Below are 13,538 nucleotides of genomic sequence, written 5' to 3'. Positions count from 1 at the left end.
GACTGATCTCCAGACTACATAAATCTTTATTACTTATTTATTTAAAATATTTATTCCACTTCTCCTGGAGAAAATGGCTGCTTCGGAAGGTGGACTGCATGGCATTAAACCCTACTGAGGTCCCTCCCCTTCCTAGACCCACTCTCCCTGGCTTCACCCTCAAATCTCCAGGTATTTCTGAGCCTGGAGCTGGCAATCCTGGGCGGAACCAACCGGAAAATAGCTGCCACAGGAGGTGGAGCCACACACGTAGAGACAGAGGGGTAATTTTAAAAATACACTGGGAAAAAGGAATGAGAGAGAGTCAAGTCAACAATGTGGTGGCAGCTGCAGCTGAAACAACATCTAGGGTTGCCAATCTCGAGGTGGGCCTGGAGATCTCCTGGAATTAAAACTGATCTCCCATAGAGATTAGTTCCCCTGGAGTAAATGGGTCCTTTGGAGAGTGGACTCTGTGGCATTATACCCTTCTGTGGGCTCTCCCCTCTCCAAGCCCTGCCCTCCCCTGGCTCTACCCTCCAAATCTCCAGGAATTTCCCAACCTGGAGCTGGCAACCCTATTTTAATCTGCACAGCCAATCACATTTCCAGTAGCCAATGAGAAGCCCTGCTGAGCAAGAGCCCCACGTGGCCCCACCCACTTTGTAAAAACCCTTGGCAGGTGCCATGAAAGGTGTCGGTGGGTGCCATGACGCCCATGGGCACCGGGTTGGGGACCCCTAATATAGATGATTCCATCAAGACTGGTTTCTTTGCAGCGTTTTATCAATGCACACATGTATCAGTAATGTAGAGGTGGTGAGATGCAAAGGAGTTTAAAGCTGCTCATGATGGAATTCTGGAATTAATTTTAGAAATTTTGATAATTAAACCAGAAAGAATGAAGAATGAAGCCTGAAATGCAGCACAGGGTGAAATTCTCCAGGACAGTAAAGCAAAAGAACTGAGGAATCTCTCCCCTGCTAATGTCTGGACAACAAGGTAGCCCCTGAAGTCTATGTACCGCATATTTATCACACCCTTTCTTCATGAAGCTAAAGATATTGTACACAGAGTTTGCCCCCTTTATCCTCACAACAACCCTCACTAACAACCCTGTGAGGTAGGTTAGGCCGAGCGCAAGTAAATGGGCCAAGATAACCAAGAGAACTTCATGGCTCAGTGAGCTTTGCATCTGGGTCTTCCTGGTCCACTCCATCTCTCTGGCTCCAAGGATAACATCTCTTTTGAGTATTCTCCCAGCGCGCTTGCAGTCATCTTCAGTAAAACATCTGAACAAAGGCAAAATATTCGTTGGCAGCGGGGGGAAAAGAAACAGCCAGGCTCTAGAACAAGATGTATCTGATTTGTCAAGAGGATTTTTTGTTCTCAAATCATCTCTCTGAAAGTAGGCTGAAGAGAAACAATGTCATTGAAGCTCAGGACAAACACATGGAGAGTGTGCGTTGAGTGGGAGAGTTCCAGTACACAAATACTCTGAGGTGTCAGGTTTTCAAACAAGAACCTTGTGGGTGGCTCTTTGACTGTTACGCTGGATGTCGATCCGTGAATTCAGAGTGTTTGTTACACTAATACTTTGAAATTGTCCCCTGGGGCCTGAGTAGAGAACAGTTTGATGTTTAAAACAACAACAACCACCCCAGGGCTTGGAAAAGAAGTCTCTTTCCTAAGTGTTTGTGGCTCCTGTAGCTGGGGGAGTCTTCCTTTTTATTACTTGATTTTGATAAGCAGTAAACCTATTTCTGTATGTGTATGCTGGCTGTTCCTTGGTTCCATCATCAACCAAAAGGGAGACTGCAGCCAAGAAATCAGAAAGAGATTGAGACTGGGAAGGGCAGCCATGAAGGAGCTGGAAAAGATTCTTAAGTGTAAGGATGTGTCACTGGCAACCAAGATCAGGTTAATTCATGCCATCATATTCCCTATTACTATGTATGGGGGTGAGAGCTGGACAATGAAGAAAGCTGATAGGAAGAAAGCAGATACCTTTGAAAGGTGGTGTTGGAGGAGAGTGTTACGGATACCCTGGACCACCAAAAAAACAAATCAGTGGGTTTTAGATCAAATCAAGCCTGAACTGACCCTAGAAGCTAAAATGACTAAACTGAGGCTGTCGTACTTTGGACATATTATGAGAAGACAACAGTCACTGGAAAAGACAATCATGCTAGGAAAAGTTGAAGGCAGCAGGAAAAGAGGAAGACCCAACAAGAGATGGATTGACTCTATAAAGGAAGCCACGGCCCTCAGTTTGCAAGATCTGAGCAAGGCTGTTAAGGATAGGGCACGTTGGAGGACACTGATTCATAGCGTCGCCGTGAGTTGGAAACAACTTGACGGCACTTAACACATCTATTTGGGAATTCGGGGAGGGACTTCACCTGGAATCTGTAGTATACTATAGAGTTTGCCCTCTGAAGGTGCCTTTTTCCCCCAGGGAACTGATCTCTGTAGTCTGGAGACCAGTTGTAAACCTTGGAGAACTCCAGGCACCACCTGGAGGTTGGCAACCTTAATCCAGAACCCTGTCATGCCAAACAAGGGACCTGTTCTGGGTTAGGCATATTAGAAGAAGAGTTGGCTTTTATAGCTCGCTTTTCTTTACCTTTTTTAAGGAGTCTCAAAGCAGTTTACAATCACCTTCCCTTCCTCTCCGTACAACAGACACCTTATGAGGTAGGTGGGGCTGAGAGAGTTCTGAGAGAACTGTGACTGGCCCAAGGGCACCCAGCTGGCTTCATGTGGAGTAGTGGGGAAACAAACCCGGTTCACCAGATTAGAGTCCGCTGCTCATGTGGAGGAGTGTGGAATCAACCCCGGTTCTCCAGATTAGAGTCCACCGCTCTTAACCACTGCACCATGCAGGTATTTCCCCAACTATAAATCATCTAGGTATAAACATGATTGCCTCCCACCCATAAAAGTGTCTGTGCTTGGACTGTGCTCAGTCTTAAGGTGCAGTTGGTATCAAATATCTTGGCCTTCTGACCTAATCTAAAGGCCTGCCTATTCTAGAGGGCCCTTGACTTTAATGCATTAACTCCACATGTTTTTCCCCCAAGGGTTTGTAAAATGCTGCTCTGTCCCCCGCCCCCCTTCATTCTGACTGTGCTGGTTTGATTGATTTTAGTTGACACTTGGTTTATTACTGTTGCCGTTTTTTATAGTTGCTGTTTTTGTACTTAACATTTACTCTTGTGAGACACCTTGGGCATTCTTTGAATAGAAAGGCAGGGTGTAACGTGCTTAGATAACTTAAATCTTTTGGCCTGAGATGGTGAAGGACGTCCCGTTGCTCTTGCGTGCATACCATGCTGCAAACTGACCAGTAAATTAAGGCTGTGCAGAACTCCCCCTGAGAAATTGCACAAAACTCTTTGGATGATTCCCTTGATGTCTCCTAGCAAGAATGTGCTCTTTTGCCTTGCCGTTCCACAGTTAGTGAGATCTGGTGGCAACGAGCTGAGTCTTCTCAGCTTTGCCTACCACATGGAACTGCTTCACCAACCATTAATTCCCAACTACAGGGTTGATTTCACAGCTGTTTCAATCCCAATTTCCCCATTTTGATTTTGTTTTTGTGCAAACTGAATCCGTGAATTCTTTATCTTCGTGCCATTTTCTCCTGGCTCGTACCAAATGTTGCCTGTGAAATATCTGTCTTCTTTAGTGTTATTTCTGCATCAAGAAAGCAGTGTTATATATTGTGCATATATTACATCCGTAAATTATGAACATTGTATGAATCAATACTATATACCGTGTATATAATTGTATGTAACATGAATATGCAATACAAACAAATCTACAAAATCAAATTGCAACCCTCCCCCCAAAACAAACAAACAACAGAGAGCCCAAACTTGGGACACAAGATATCAGTGAATATAAAAATAAATGAAATAGGAAACATTCACTCATTCTAGGGTTGCCAGCTCCAGGTTGGGAAATTCCTGGAAATTTGCAGGCAGAGCCTGAAGAGAGTGAGGTTTGGTGGGGGGGAGATCAGCAGGGAAGTGATGCCATAGAATTCACCCTCCAAAGCTACCAGTGATTTCATGGGAACTGATGTGTGTAGTCTGGAGATCAGTTGTAATTCTGAGAGAACTCCAGGCCTCACCTGGAGGTTGGAAACCATTATTCATCCCTACCCAGGCAGGCCTTTGGAGCTGTTGAGAGTCAGAATTGATAGCTCAGCTTCACTAAGAACATGTATTCATATTTTCTGTAAGTCTTGGGTGAATCGAAACACTGCTCCAAACTTTAGACTTATAGGTCTTTTTTCCTTTCCATTAATTTCTTCAGGTGTTTCTGTAGAGCAGGAACCCCAAAATTTAACTAGAAGTTTGGGTAACATTTGATGCCAGCTCTGCGGCTTCAGCACAAGGTAGAAGTAACTCACAAAAAGAAGAGCAGTAATTTGGAATTATAGAATTCACTGATAACACCAACAAACAAGGGCAAGGTGAAAGGGGGACTGTTTGTACATTTGTGTTTTACCAGCTAGGGTTGCCAACTCCCCAATAGGGCCTGGAGATCTTCCAGAATTACAAGTGAGCTCCAGACAACAAAGATCACTTCCCCTGGAGCCAATGGCAGCTTTGAAGGGTTGACTATATGGAATCACATCTCTGCGGTGGTCCCTCCCCTGCCAAAACTCTCCCCATCCAAGGAACCACCCCTAAATTTCCAGGAATTTCCCAACCCAGAGTACAGCCTGAGTTTGCTCTGATCATGGGCAGGTTCTCACTGCAATCCTATCCAGATTTGATCCAGCCTTTTTGACATTAATAGGCTTAGACTGGAGTAACTGCAGATCAAATTGCACGGTCTTTCCCTGTAGTCTGCAGTCCTCATTAGAACTTACCATCAAGTACATACGTTTAAGAAAGGATCATCAGGCTAATACTGTACTCAGAGGCCTGGGTAAAATTTTATTGTACAAAACACAAAGAAACAGTGCAGGTTTTCAGGACCAGAACTGCGCAGCGCCACAAAGCTTTAAGTGCAAGACATGTTTTTAATGCCAGGAATGGATGATGGGATCATTAGCACTTAAGTGGTAATGAAAACAATTGGAATTGGGAAAAGGGCTTTGCACACTGGGGGGCCTTTAGCAGCCCTTATTAATGGGTCCGCCTGGTACACCAATAGCAGAAAACATTTCTGCCAGGCAAGCTAATTAGACCCAGTGGCAACTTCCCCGTTAAAAATAGCTCTGCGGCCGCTGGACTTTTCACACAGGCCTTTTGTGCCACTAATGAAGCACCCGCTGCCACTTCCCATTGAACATCAGACCAGTTCAGGCTGGACACAGCAAACAAACACAGATCCAGGCCGACATTTTGACATTGCGCTTAGAGCTGCAGTCCTGTGCGTGCTTGCTTGCTTGGGAGTATGTCTCACGGAATTCGGCTGGGCGTATTTATGGGCAAACGCACTAAGGATTTGCATACACATCTAATAGGCTGAAGGCTCTTCCAAGCACACATAAATTTGTCCTATCATTCATTGCAGTCTGATAAAATCGTAACTTCCTCATCATTTTTTAAGTGAATGTAGCAGGGGCTCCTTCTTAAGTTCTTATCCAAATTTATTCCTGAATTTTGAACAACCTGGTCCTGGTTTCGAACAACCTGGTCTTGTTTCCAAAGCAGAACTGATGCATGAGAAAGTCCTCATTATTCTGGTTTTTATTTCTGATAAAAAGGGGTCGCCATAAGTCGGCTGCGACTTGACGGCACTTTACACACACACACACACGTTATCAATGACCACATGTGTATTGATAAGATATTGCAAGAAAATAGCAGTCTTTATGTGAACAAATGTACATCTGTGTACAAAAAATTGTCTAAGCTTTATCTTATGCACAGGAGCATATATGTGCGTCAGTAAAATGTATATATAGAATCTTCATACAATCACATCAAGGTTGCTTTTTTGCAGTATTTTACATGTGAACGTGTATTGGTAATGCAAAGAAGAAAAGGGGGAGGGGAGGCTGAAGCCCCTTTCCCACATGCACCACACATGGGAATCAAGGAGAACCTGTCACTCATATGTGATTGTGTTGACATTTTGCCCAGGGTGGGGATCCAGACCCAACCTATGTGCTCTGTAATGTGTGAAGAGGCTCTGAGCCCACCAGATCCTGCCTCAGTGAGATGGCCGATCCTCTCACCCCCTCTCATGACCTAGGTTTTCTTTTTTTCATAGCCTAGGTTTTCTAGCTGGTAAATCTCAACAGACTGGTTCTGAACTCTCAGCTCTTGCTTTTCATCAGCACTGATGTGCAGTTGATCCCTTTGGCCAGTAGCTATTGTCTCCGCAATCTGCTGTCAACCCCATTATCTCCTCATAAAGGTGCTACAGGGAAATGGTTGGGAGGCTGATAAAAACTGGAGCTGATGTGCACTTGGAATTCAATGTCCCCTGCAGAATGCAACCTCTGAGGTGACTTAAGGTAGCCAAGTACTGAATACGAACTAGGCTGCTTCACGCTGAAATTTCACAGCAGAGCTGAGAACACTTCCTGGACACATAACAGCCAGAGAGTCTGACTGACGAATAGTAGAGATTAAAAATATGTCCTATTTAGCCGGGATGGGGTGGGGAATGGATAGGATTTATTTTACATCAGAGGAAGTAGCACAGTGAGAGCAGAAGAGTTATTTATGTTAAAATAGCTTGCATGTGTGAGCACTAGTGATTATGAGTGGAATTTTAAATTATGTTAGCTTGGAAATTAGGAAGAGATTTCAAGGTCCACCCCCCCAAAAAAAAATCTCAGGTGAAAGACTCTCAGTGATATTCATGAGAAGTAGAAGACGAAGAGTTAGTTTTTATATGCCAACTTTCTCTACCACTTAAGACTCAAACCGGCTTACAATCACCTTCCCTTCCCCTCCCCACAACAGACACCATGTGAGGTAGGTGGGGCTGAGAGAGCTCTAACAGAGCTGTAACTTGCCCAAAGTCACCCAGCTGGCTTCGTGTGTAGGAGTGGGGAAACAAATCCAGTTCTTCACTAGATTAGCCTCCACCGCTCATGTGGAGGAGTGGGGAATCAAACCCGGTTCTCCAGATCTGAGTCCAACGCTCTTAACCACTGCACCATGCTGGAGGAGATTATGGGGTTTGCAAACATGCCCCTTCCCCAATTAAGGGCTTCTTCTGGTAAGACCTTTGCAGAAGAGCCCCTCCCGGGGAAGCTCGTTCATGCACTCTGAAGTAGAGATGCTTCCAAATTTCTCATACTTCAATTTCTCCCCTGAATTTTGGAGTTCTGAATTAGGCTTTGTTTCTAAAATGGAATGGATGTGTTCTAAATTCCCCATTGTTTTATTTTCCACTGAGTGTCGTGGGTGTGTAGTTTCCTGCAGCTTTCAACTCATTGATATCGTTCCCTCATCTCTGCAGTACCAAGGCCCACATCCCTGTTATTAAAACAATGCAAAAATGCAATCTTGATGGGATAAGATTGTTTTGATGCATTGTTTTACTGATGCATCTGTGGGTACACACTGTAAAAAGGACAGTCTTGATGTCATTGAATGAACAGTGGTATCAAGATTCTTTTTATGTGGTGTTTTACCAGTGTGTAGGAATGCAGCAACAATTATATTGATGCAGTAATAAATAAAATGAAGATATTTTTGGCAGTGTTTTAGTAATGCACATGGGTGTTTTGGTAACATAAAGAGGGAAATAGTTACAAAGGAGATCTGTGACAAACTGTACATGCTCCAATTTCAGAAGGTTTCTCTGAACTAAATTCAGGATGAACTCAGAGGGGAAATGAACATCTAAAACACTAACAGCCCATTCCCAACCTTTCGGTGGCTGGGGACGGCGTGGTCGAGGCGCTGCCGTTGCGCCTCCAAACCCGTTTCCCAACCACCGGAAGGCTTTAAAAAGCCTTTTGCCGGCTTTTAAAATTTTAAATGGGCCATTTTGTCCCATTGAGAACAGAGAGGCTGCACCTGCAAAAAAGCAGGTGCAGCAACGCCGTTCTCCCTGCCGGCGTGCTGGGCCGAAAGGGGACAGGAAGCTGCCTACTGGCAGCTCCGCCCCCCGGCACACCTTAGGAACGCCCCCCTGGGATGCCAGAATGGGCCTTTGCACCGGTGGGACACCGGCAGAAGGCCCAACCAGTCCCCCTGGGCAGCACTGCAATGGCAGTGCCAGGAGGACCTCCCCTCCAGCGTTGGGCCCATCCTGGCCGGCGTAAGTAAGGCTGACGCAGGGGGCCCGAACGCCGGCACAGCCCCTTCCTGGTCTCCAAAGGACTTTTGTCCTGGAGGCTCAGGAATGGGCTGTAAGGGAACCAAACAGAAATCTCATCCGTATCTTCCACTGCAAACTGAAGTGATACAGTCTAGAATCTATCTCCACACACCCCTCCACCGCCATTCTGCATGTAAACTGGTGGTTAGGACACCTTCTCACCGGACCTATTGCAGTGCAGCACTTTTCAGTGCCATGAAGTTGGCAGAAGCCCTAGCCTGTGTGAGGAGAGTGTAGGAGCCTCCCACATGGCCTGGGGCGTTGGTGTTATATTTTTGCTGCAGGAAGGAGCTCTCCAGTAGCATTCCCATGCTGTAAAAGAGTGGGGGGAGCTAGACCTTGGAATGGTCGTCTACTTCTTCTTCAAGATCATTGCCCGTTGCCTCAGCTGGTGGACTAATGCCTCAGTTCATGGGGATGCAGTTCATGGGATTCAGCCATTTTTTCCTGTTTATTTTTTCAATCCAAGCAGCTTTTTTTCGGTCTGTCATGATTGAGTACAGACTGTTCTGAACTGGTTAGTTTGATATGTGTGTCAATCAATAATCGATCCAAGTGCAGGGAAGCCAGATGCTACAGGGTAAAAGCCCTACCCATACCACTCCTGATTCCGAATGGACTCAGCTACAGCCAATCATTTTTCAAACAACTTAACAATAAATTGTATTATTTCTGAGCTCATTTCTTTCTTAGAGCTCAAGCTCCACCCTTAACCCCCTGGGAGCCACAGCAGGATCTCCCTAAATCCCCGGGAAATGACATTTTTCATCTCCAGTTAAAGAGACTAGGCAAGTAGGTGATGTGAAAGTCCCCTGCCTCAGACCCTGGAGAGCCGCTGCTGGTCTGAGTAGACAATACTGACTTTGATGGACCAAGGGTCTGATTCAGTATAAGGCAGCTTCATGTGTTCATTATGAGTTATTGTGAGCTCATCACAAGCTGTCGTGATCCTCCCAGCCGACGCACACCAAACAGTTTCAAACCTCACAGGGCCAAGTCCAAAGATAATCCAAAAGCCAAGTCCAAGGGTTCAAGCTGAGGTCCAGACAGAGCAAACAGTTCTTAGCAAGGTCAGGATTAGATAGCCTTGTGGCTTCCACACAGCTATGCTCTTTCCAGCTGCTTATCAACAGCACACCACTCAGGCTGCCTGTAATGCCATGCGCCTGCCAGCCACCTCAGACCTGCTCCTGTGAACACTCATCCCCACTGTCCATGCTGGGTCAGTGCCTAGCTGCCAGTCGAGCACTTCGTCTCCGATCCTGTAAGGTCCTACGTGTTCTCCTCCTGCGCCGTTCCTGAGGCTTTGGTGATGGGGGTGGGGGGGTGAGTAGACTGGCAGCTGGCTTTCTGGAGCCGGCTCAGAGCTGGAGGGCTGAGGAGTTGCTGTGCTGGTTCCTGGCTGCAGGTTTGGGTCTGAGCCCACAAGGGGCTGCTTCTTCCTCGGCCACCTCAGCTGCCGGCTGTGTATAGAAGCCAAGGCTGCAGGCTGACTCTTCATCAGAGGAGTCATCGCTGTCCCCTGGACCTGGCTGGGCCATGACACAAGCTGAGATTGTACAGCTCCTAACAGGCTCAGAGATTCTCCCTCTCCCATAATACTAGAACACGGGGTCATCTGCTGAAGCTGGTGGGTGAGAGATTCAAAACAGATAAAAGGAAGTATTTCTTCACACAAGGCATAGTTAGATTGTGGAACTCCCTGCCCCAGGATGTGGTGATGGCTGCCAACTTGGAAGGCTTTAAGAGGGGAGTGGAGGTTTTCATGGAGGGGAGGGGTATGCATGGCCACTAGTTAAAATGGATAGCAGTCATGATGCATACCTATTCTCTCCAGGATCAGAGAAGCATGCCTATTATCTTAGGTGCTGTGGAGCACAGGCAGGATGGTGCTGCTGCAGTCGTCTTGTTTGGGAACTTCCTAGAGGCACCTGGTTGGCCACTGTGTGAACAGACTGCTGGACTTGATGGGCCTTGGTCTGATCCAGCAGGGCTTTTCTTATGTTCTTATGAGGTTTATTCCAAACTGTTGATTTTACTTGCTTTGCACAGGGAAACTTTCTGGCAGATTGTGACCCCCCCCGTGGATCTGATCAGCTTCCTACTCTGGCACCCTCAGTGATGCCCGAAATCTTCCACCAGAGGGTACTGTTTCGCTTTGCCTCATGGCAGGGCTGCTTCTGCCCCCCTCCCCTGCTACAACTGTATTTACAGTACATCTTTATTTTTGTTAAAATATTTATATCCCGCTCCTCAATTTAGACAAGGTCTGTAAGTTAAAAATAGTTATAAAATCGACTAACAAAAAAAATTCTAACGAGCAATAATTGCAATAACAGGTTTAGCAGCACAAAAACAAGTTAGGTAACAGTGACAATTAACTAATTAAAATCTGATTAAAACGACATGCTCAGGAGAATTCAACAACCGTCGTCTGACATTTACAAATCAGCACAGTAAGCGCCAGTGGATGTGCCTAAGAATAATATGTCACAGTAGAGACACCACTGGAAAGGGCCCGGTCTCAGCTGCGTAACTTTGAAAAATCGGATGTGGAGACAGTAACCCTTCTCCAAAATTCTCTGTTTAGCTGTGTCACCAAAACCCTGTATCGTGGCAGAAAGAATCAACAGTAGCCAATACCACATCCACAAAAGAGGTTCAGAGATACCCCAGGTCCACTTGAACTAAATAACTGGGCCAGCTAGCAGAGTAACCTGCGAATAGTTTTCCCCTACACCTTTATATTGGTGAGTAGAAGTGCCCCCCCCCATTCCCTGCTGGAGTAAAGACAGTGGGGTGGTTTGGGCACCAGTTTTCAAAGACTCTATGTCTTTATTCTGTTCCTGACAATTGCTGTAGGAGTGAAGAAGGCTGAATCCTGCTTCTTATCCCACTAGCAACAAATTGTTTGAGATTGGTAAGGAATGCATGCAGTTAACTGATGTAGTTATGCTTTTATTTCATTTTTGTCTTTGTGGACTTTGAGTCATTTTGGGCAGTCAAATTAATGTGTCCTTATTCTGAACCCTCCCCACACCACTAGGCTTCCTACTTTTGGCATCTAAACTAACATATATGCATTCACTTGGAATAAGTTGCTGCTATGCTTTTGTACTGAGCTTTCTGCACATGCCCTGCAGTTCTCTCAACATCGCTATCTCTGGGAAGCAAAGAAAAGGTTTACTTTCTGACTTGGTATCTGTGGTCTTTCTTTGCTCAAGCTAGTTCAAAGGAACTCATATCCAGGGTCCTGAATGATATGAGTGGAGGTGGAAGCCATGGATACCATTTTTGGAGGCAGTGAACAAAGCCTCCCCCCCCCCCCCGGAATTTGAAGGTAGCCCTCCCTACCCCTCAACCCCAGGTTGAGCCTTCAGGGCACCACAGTAGGGCCACCTCAGAGATGGATGTATAACATCTTGATGGGTCTTGAAAATTATTCATCGCATGCAAATAAGTCCTTCTCAAAGAATTTGTCCTCAGGGAACGTTTTTGCTTTTGGAAGTGCAGCACTCAGGTGTATAATTTTGACTAGATAAGTGCAAGTTTTTTGGGGGAGGCTTTTTATTTTCACAGCAATGGGTGAAAAATGTTTTTCATAGGTTTTTAATTGCAACAGATAGTGTGTTCTTATTTCTGATGCATTCCGTTTTCCAACAGTTAATTTCCACGGTTGTTGGCGACAGAAGCCTTGCTGGCGCATATGGGGTGAAAAGGAAGTGGCAGAATAGTGCTACATAAGGAGGGAGGGATCAAACAGACTGTTAGGGCAGCTCAGTACAACTCCCCTGCTGCACTCAACCCTGTTCAGTCATCTTCAGGGCAAGGAGGCTACAGCTGGCCTGCAAACATACATACCATAGATACAGAGAGCTTGCCTCCACACCACCCAGCCTGAGCATAGCAGGATCACAGCATTTCTGTAATCAGGAGTTGTGTAGGGCTAAGGAAATGATCTGAGAACTAATCTCATCTCAGCCAGGAACTCACTTTGCAGTCCGAAGGCTAAACTAGATGTGACATTTTTAATGAGTTAGGTCAGTGTTTCCTTAACCTGACTCACATTGTCTTCAGCCAGACAGCAGCTGCTATGAACTACTTTCTCAAATATCATAGGGGCCCACTTCGGATTGGGACCGTGTCCCAGAGGACAAGGGGCTTCAGCCTCTCCCCCATACCTGAAAGGGCCCCAGGGGTGTTACTTGCCCCGTTGGGGCTCCATGTGCCCTGTGGGCTGTACATGCAGGCCCACTACGGGGCAGATACTGCCCCAAGGCCTTTTTGGATTGGGTCAGTGTGTGGGGAAATGGCTGAAGCCCCTTCTCCCCCACCCCCCATACTCCAAACCTGATTTGAATCAGGTCCCGGCAGCATGTGGAAAATTCGGGCCCAGCAGCTGCCACCTGACTAAGGGGCGTGAGAGTTGGGTCTGGAGAGTTCCAACCTGTACCCAAATCCTTAAAGAAATGTCATGTCTGGGTTGGCCCTTTGGCAAGACTTTTTCCTCTCTGTGCTTTAGCTCCCATCTGCAATAAGGAATAATAATACCGTGACCTACCTTACAGGGCATTTGTAAGGGTTACTGAAATCACCGGTGACATATATTGTTGGGAGACTTGATGCAAATCACAACCAGTGTACGATACATACCTGTGTAAGGGTTAGAATATCAGACTTGGACTGTGGAGACCTGGGTTCAAATCCCCACCTATGAAGCTCAAAAAGGACAATGGGCTAGTCACTCTCTAACCTGCCTCACCTTTAAGTTGTACAAATAAGACAGAGGAGAGGAGAACTACGTAAGCCTCCCTGAGCATCTAGGAGAAAAAAACAGAATAAAAACATGGATGCCATAAAGATATGATTGGTAGGCCTCGTGTTAAGACTTGCATTATTAGACGGTAATTTTGCTATTCTATGTAGCTCATTTCCATCAAAACCATAATTAATCTGTGGAAGAAACAGATTTATGTCTGAAAATAAATAGATAAACCTGTTGACTTCAGTGGGTTTAGACGCGTGTAACTCTGCTTAGAACAGCACTGCATGTCTAGGATTGCCAACCTCCCCTGGAGAAAATGGCTGCTTTGCCTATTGGACTCTATGGCATTGAAATCCCTCCCCTCTCCAAACCCCGCCCTCCTCAAGCTCCACCCCAAAAACCTCCTGCCGGTGGCGAAGAGGGACCTGGCAACCCTATGCATGTCTCTGGTTTAGAGGCTGCTAAATGATGATGTCATGGGGAG

At 46.0% G+C, this 13,538-nt stretch overlaps 1 protein-coding gene across 3 annotated transcripts in view; it reads left to right on the top strand.

Annotated features, from left to right (window-relative positions):
• ZMAT4 (zinc finger matrin-type 4) overlaps positions 1-13,538 on the top strand; it is a 157,357-nt gene that overhangs the window by 50,919 nt on the left and 92,900 nt on the right. The gene's annotated exons all lie outside the window — the stretch shown is intronic.

This window comes from Euleptes europaea, chromosome 14 (genome assembly GCF_029931775.1).
Source record: "Euleptes europaea isolate rEulEur1 chromosome 14, rEulEur1.hap1, whole genome shotgun sequence".
Taxonomy (NCBI): Eukaryota; Metazoa; Chordata; class Lepidosauria; order Squamata; family Sphaerodactylidae; genus Euleptes; species Euleptes europaea.
This window is presented reverse-complemented; position numbering and strand designations above follow the sequence as displayed.